Source organism: Nansenia antarctica (assembly GCF_963989245.1).
Source record: "Nansenia antarctica genome assembly, chromosome: 5".
NCBI lineage: Eukaryota > Metazoa > Chordata > Actinopteri > Argentiniformes > Microstomatidae > Nansenia > Nansenia antarctica.
In genome coordinates this window covers 2930105-2937604 of record NC_137690.1, presented here as the reverse complement: position 1 = coordinate 2937604, position 7500 = coordinate 2930105, and positions in this window count along the sequence as shown.

Below are 7500 nucleotides of genomic sequence, written 5' to 3'. Positions count from 1 at the left end.
ATCCTTTAACATGTTTAATCTGGCCACATGTTTAATCCTTTAACATGTTTAATCTGGCCACATGTTTAATCCTTTAACATGTTTAATCTGGCCACATGTTTATTCTTTAACATGTTTAATCTGGCCACATGTTTAATCCTTTAACGTGTTTAATCCTTTAACATGTTTAATCCTTTAACATGTTTAATCCTTTAACATGTTTAATCCTTTAACATGTTTAATCATTTAACGTGTTTAATCCTTTAACGTGTTTAATCCTTTAACATGTTTAATCTGTCCACTTGTTTAATCCTTTAACATGTTTAATCTGTCCACATGTTTAATCCTTTAAAATGTTTAATCATTTAACATGTTTAATCTAGCAGTTATCGGAGAAGAAGTAGGATGAAGCCGAAATCAATGCGTCCGAAGATTTCAACATATGGAATATCCCCTTGATAATCCCTCTGAAGTAAACAATAATTAAAACGTCATGGAAATGTTCTGGTCTTCAAAGAAATGGGAGAATCTGCATCACGTGATGGCGTCAAATCCAGGCGTTGTTTTGGAGAAGATCCTGGATCAGTTTCAGCTCCTTGGTGCTCCTCTCGTCCACTGCAGGCAACAAGTTGTCCAATTGCGTAATTGCGCGTCGCCATGCGTAAACACGGTGGTTCAAAAGCCCTTTTACATCGAAATAAAGGCTGAATCTGCTATGATGCGTGCTTGTAGCCTATTCCAGAAACCGCAATGAAATGAACTGGTGGTAAAACGGTGAAAAACAAATATTTGGATCCATAGGAGAACATCTGTATGCGCGTGTTGGAGTTGTTCTCCGGTAAATGACCATAATATCATACATAATAATATATATAGATATAAGATAATATCATACATAATAATATCATCCAAAGCGTTTTCCCAGGGAGATAGGCCAGGCAGGTGAGCAGGCAGCCGAGAGTGTTGATAGTCCACAGTCCTCCTGGTATTGAAGGAGGGACCAGGAGAGACTGATTTATATCCAGACTGGGGGTTTGGGAGTGATGACGTCTCGTAATCCAGCCTTTCTCTGGAGTTCTGTCACCAGGGCCAGCTTTTGGGGCCCTATAAGCAAGATTTGTAATGTGCCTCCCCCCCAGCTAGCTAGATGAACACACACACACACACACACACACACACACACACACACACACACACACACACGGTTTGTCGGGGGTTGGAGTTTTCGATTGAGGGGTGTTTAATCGACCGTATTAACATTTCCGAAATTAAATAACTGTAAAAGTCAAAATGTTCAAACTATAACTATAAAAGCAACAAACTTGCACATAACAAGTATAACTAACTAAAGACAATGACAAATGAACACCAATAAAAAATATTCAAAATAAATAAAGTGAACACTACAAAATTGTTAACTATGTTAACTACAAAACAACAGCTATAGGCTACTGTAGAAACTAAATAGCAATTAACAACTGCAAAGTATTCAAAATAATACATATTAAAGTCAACATATTTAAACTATAAAAGAAACAAACTTGCACATAACAAGGTCTATTATGTAAAGACAATGACAAATGAACACCAAAAATATTTAGACAAATACATATCAATGAACAACCAATAGGCTATAAGAGTGCAAAATATTCCAAATACATAAAGTGAGCACTAAAACATTGTATAACTATGTTAACAACAAAACAACAGGCTACAGTAGAAACTATAGCTGTCCAGTGTCCATCCTTTCACCACAATCCAACATCGGTCCTCAAAATAAAGTTTTGTAGAGATTTTTGTAAAGTGTGGCTCCCTCTAGTGGTTGTGGCCGTAAGCGACAGCTTAGTGTGTTTATGCCCTGACCCGGGCCGGGGGTCATTCCACTAAAGGTGGATCAGTTTAGCTGCGATATAAATAAATGCGGCGCTCAGGAGACTCGAGATTGGAATTCAAGCCTCAGGTGATTCCTCGAACGAGGATCAGCCTTGTGTCATCAGTGTTCACAGAAGACAGGCTTACAAATCTTCGATATGGGCGCGTGCACGCAGACATAAAAAGCCCTGAAGTGTCGATCTGTCGAAATGAAGATACTCCACTCTGCAGGGGTACTACATTTGCGCAGCATTCCGAATTATTGATTTTTATGAAGACGGAAAAATAAGATGTAAAATAGTGCAATACTGCCGCAATTAACAAGGCGAGGGAAATGGTTTGGCAAGAAATTGCTGACCGATTAAATGCGTAGGTCATACTAGCCCCAGTTATTGTTATATGTTCATATTTTAATAAATGAATATTACTACTGTGGTGATATCCGCAGCAGGCTACAAACCGTCATATCGCCACAATGGCCTAGTGGTATCGACCGCTGCCATAGGATTTATTCGTCATTTTATATCAGTGGTTCGAATCCCTCTTTAGACGCACTTTTTACTGCATTTCGTTGTCTGAATCTAATCTAAAATCTCATCTAAAAAAGTATTGTAGGCTATAAAATTATGGTGCAGGCTAATTTACAAGAACTGACACGATTACAATGGTGTTTGAAACCTTTGCATGAAATCTTCGGTTAAATGTAAAAAAAAGAAAAAAGAATGACTTAGTCAAGTCTCGAACTCGCAACCTTTGGAACTCGAGTCCGCAGCCTTAACCACTACGCCAGCCAGACCGCTGTGATGACGGCAATGCAAGTTGAGACAATTACTTTTTTTACACTCTTCTTTATTGATATATCGATCTATCTATCACAATCTATCACAATTTCAAAATATCAAGTTATCTATCACACAATCAAACTATCTATCGATCGATCACACTTTCAAAATATCAAATTATCTATCTATCACACAGTCAAACTATCTAATCTATCTATCTCGTGTGAAGTGGGAACTAATATTTCCTAGGGAGGAACTGTCGTTCGGGATGTAGTTTCCGCCTGTGAGCCTTTTTTGAAGCACGTCTCACTATAGCCTGTGTTTTAGCCTGCTCGCGACCAGGCTAGTTATATCTGACTCAGAAGGAGCTCAACCAAGCAGCGAATTATTTGAGCCACGTTGATGGCACCGAACGCAAGCTAACATTTTCGAGGCTTAAAACTTTATCGAGGCTTAGAACTTTATCGAGCTTCGTGGAATAGGGCCCCGGTCTGTCACCACCCAACGTGAGACACATGGAGAGGAATCCCTGCAGCTCGGAGACCCCCCTCCCTGGTGGTGAGTTATACATACATACACACTGTACATATACACCCTCCCTGGCCACGGAGGTGAGTTATACATACATACACACTGTACATACAGTACAGGCCAAAAGTTTGGACACACCTTCTCATTCAATGTGTTTCCTTTATTTTCATGACTATTTACGTTGTAGATTCTCACTGAAGGCATCAAAACTATGAATGAACACATGTGGAATGATGTACTTAACAAAAAAGTGTGAAATAACTCTAGATATGTCTTATATTTTAGATTCCTCAAAGTAGCCACCCTTTGCTTTTTTGTTGTAAATAAAATATATATTTGTTGTTGTTAATAAAATATATAATAATAATATTAAATATATATATAATAACATATTATTATTAACACATATTATATTAAATATTATTATTATATATTTTATTAACAACAACAAAGCAAAGGGTGGCTACTTTGAGGAATCTAAAATATAAGACATATTTTTCAGAGTTATTTCACACTTTATTGTTAAATACATAATTCCTATGTGTTCATTCATAGTTTTGATGCCTTCAGTGAGAATCTACAATGTACCAAATAGTCATGAAAATAAAGGAAACGCATTGAATGAGAAGGTGTGTCCAAACTTTTGGCCTGTACTGTATATACATACACCCTCCCTGGCCACGGAGGTGAGTTATACATAGGCCTACATACACACTGAACATATGAACATAATGAGCTGACTGAGACTCTAGCCTGTCGTAGGACAGATCTTTATGTATGTGGTGTGCTGTATTGGGAATATCGGAGCACACCACATACAATACGATCAAAACTGTTCAATCCATGATTTTTCATCTTCATGTGTGGGGTCTGTCAGATAAAAAATGTGTTAAGATTTAGAAAATGTTAATGTGTGTACCAGGTACAGTGTGTACCAGGTTAGATGGAACGTATAACCTGGTACTAGATCTACTCTTCTACTGAACGTACTTCTCAGAGGGACATGAAGCAACGTGCCTAAGTAGTAAACACAGTAATAAACACAGTAATAAACACAGTCATTTCTAAGAAATCACGTGACTCTTATGATTTTATTATGATGTCATCACAACATGTGGGCGGGCGGCTGTGTCTCAGGAGGTAGAGCCGCCGTCTAATGATCGCAAGGTTGGCAGATCGGCGGTTCGAGCCCCGGCTGGCCACATGTCGAAGTGTCCATGGGCAAGACACTGAACCCCAAATTGCTCCCAGTGAGCGGGTCGGCGCCTTGCATGGTAGCTTGCCGCCATTGGTGTGTGAATGTGAATGTGTGTGTGAATGTGTGTGTGAACGGGTGAAGTTGTAAAGCGATAAAGGCGCTATATAAAGATAGGATAAAAGATAGAAGCAAATTGTGGCGTTTCTGATTCATTCTTGTTGCCTAATACTTTACAGTTTTACAGTCAACTATTCTGTCTATGAATACTATAAATCAAACAATTTTTATAATGAATTATTCATTCTTGTGAAAATCATTCAAACTATGTAATGCTCCCTGTTGTTAGTATTTTGTAAGTCAGAATGTTATGAATGATAGTGTATGCTTCTGAGTGAACATTGTTGACAGTGTGTGGTTGAACGAGCTTCTTTTGAGACATGAATGAAGTCATTGGCCAACATGAGTGTTACGAATGCAGACTGTATGAAGAGTTGTGAAACTGTGGTTTCAGTATTGAACATGGTGAGTTAGCAATCGTAAAAAACTGTAGTATAAGATCCCCATTGGCTGTTACACCAGCAACAGCTCATACAGCTACTGTATAACAAAGTAGCAGAGTTAAAAGAGCCCTAACTTCTAATCATCCTCTGCTTCCTACAGTGCCTCCCTCTGTCTGGTTCTGGTCCTGTCCATGTAGAACTGCTTCTCTCTCTCCTCACAGCACACAGCATCAAGCCTGACTCCACTGATCTCTTCAAATGCACTTCCTGTGGGACCATTTTTAGACAGTGAAACTATTTAACGGGTAGACTGGGAGCTGTGGGAGTGAAACTCACATTTGCATGTAGTCAGGGTGGGGTGGTTCTGCTCCTCTCAGAATAGAGCAGCCCTGTCACCAGATGGCCACCCATCCCCAGGGGCCTTAGACTGAGAAACGTCAATGAAACCACTTACAAACTAGTTTTGAATGATTTGGACATTTGGTTTATTTTATTTAAACCTGTAATGTGTGTGTGTGTGTGTGTGTGTGTGTGTGTGTGTGTGTGTGTGTGTGTGTGTGTGTGTGTGTGTCTGTGTCAATCATCTCTTTATCAAAAATACAAAACTGTAAAGAATGATGTAACAGGAAACTGTGTATGGAGCTAGACCATGTGGTTTGAGAGCATAGCAGCATCTGCAACAGGCATCACAATGGACTGAATGGATCTCTTCAGTTATGACCATTGATAATACACCTGACTGTGTGTCCCCTTGTCTAAATGTAAGAGGTATCCTATGGTTGTCTAGTGGTGGTGTTAGGATTGACTGTGTGTCCCCTTGTCTAAATGTAAGAGGTATCCTATGGTTGTCTAGTGGTGATGTTAGGACTGACTGTGTGTACCCTTGTCTAAATGTAAGGGATATCCTATGGTTGTCTAGTGGTGATGTTAGGATTGACTGTGTGTACAGTCTAAATGTAAGAGGTATCCTATGGTTGTCTAGTGGTGATGTTAGGATTGACTGTGTGTACCCTTGTCTAAATGTAAGGGATATCCTATGGTTGTCTAGTGGTGATGTTAGGATTGACTGTGTGTACCCTTGTCTAAATGTAAGGGGTATCCTATGGTTGTCTAGTGGTGATGTTAGGACTGACTGTGTGTCCCCTTGACTAAATGTAAGGGATATCCTATGGTTGCCTAGTGGTGATGTTAGGATTGACTGTGTGTACCCTTGTCTAAATGTAAGGGGTATCCTATGGTTGTCTAGTGGTGATGTTAGGATTGACTGTGTGTACCCTTGTCTAAATGTAAGGGGTATCCTATGGTTGTCTAGTGGTGATGTTAGGATTGACTGTGTGTACCCTTGTCTAAATGTAAGGGGTATCCTATGGTTGTCTAGTGGTGATGTTAGGATTGACTGTGTGTACCCTTGTCTAAATGTAAGGGGTATCCTATGGTTGTCTAGTGGTGATGTTAGGATTAGTTTAATTAATTGATTCCCTGCACTTGTGATGGACCGAGCAAGTATAGGCATGAGGACACAGGGAAAATGTGAAAATTAAGGGTTTTTATTTACCCAAAAATAATACAGGGTTAACAAAAAACAACAGTGGGTTACAAAGGAAAATGAATAACATAATGGACGGGCCCAATTTAACTGATAACTGAACAGAACAAGAACAGAACACGAGCCTCCTGACACTGATGACCTCAAGGTATATATAGACCTGGTCAGGTACATTTAAATCATGCAGGGAATCAATTAATTAAACTAATACATAAATGAACAACTATACTCAAACAATTCAACACAAGCAATAAAGTTATGCAACACACATTTATGCCATGTGAATGACTTGCATACATAATGCCAATGTTAAACAAATAATATAAACAGTTAAACTAAACCAATCCCTCATCATCTGCTCATTTTTTGAGCCTTGATTGGCTACGAGTAGTTGACAGAGTGCAGCAGCTTGCACTGGGCCTGGTCTTCAAGATACGCTACACCACAAAGACACCCAAGTACCTGTCAACATACTTCCAAAAAGTGAACAACGTCCACACATACAACACCAGAGGAAGCTCCACGAACCACGTTCAACCGCGTTGCACCACAAACAAGGGGTTAAACTCGTTTGCAAACTATGCAGTAAAAATGTGGAACGCCCTTCCTATAATCTTAAAGGAGTGCAAAACACTGCCCACCTTCAAAACCACTCTCAAAAAACATTTACAGGAGGCTGCAATCCGTAACTGGACCCTCTAAATCAAAAATCAGATTAAAAGACCCGAACTACCCACTGTACATACTTTGTGTTTTGTCCCCCGCCCCCACCTGTGGTGTATGTCCCCACCTGTCCTACCCGCTGTACATACCTTATGTTTTGTTGTATTGTTCTTCCCATGATGGATGTATGTTTATCTTGTAGATAGTAATAGTTATTTGTCTGTATTATCTTGTAGATAGTACTAGTTTTTTTGTCTGTCTTACATGTAACGATGAATTGAGAATCAAGGACCCCAATTGAAATAAGCCAGTGGCTTTCTTGGGTTTTTATCCTGTTAGTTGACCTTGTATGTAATATGTACTTTCATGTACCTACTTCTGCAAATCTTCTAATAAAGTTTTCAATCAATCAATCAAAACTCCCGCTGA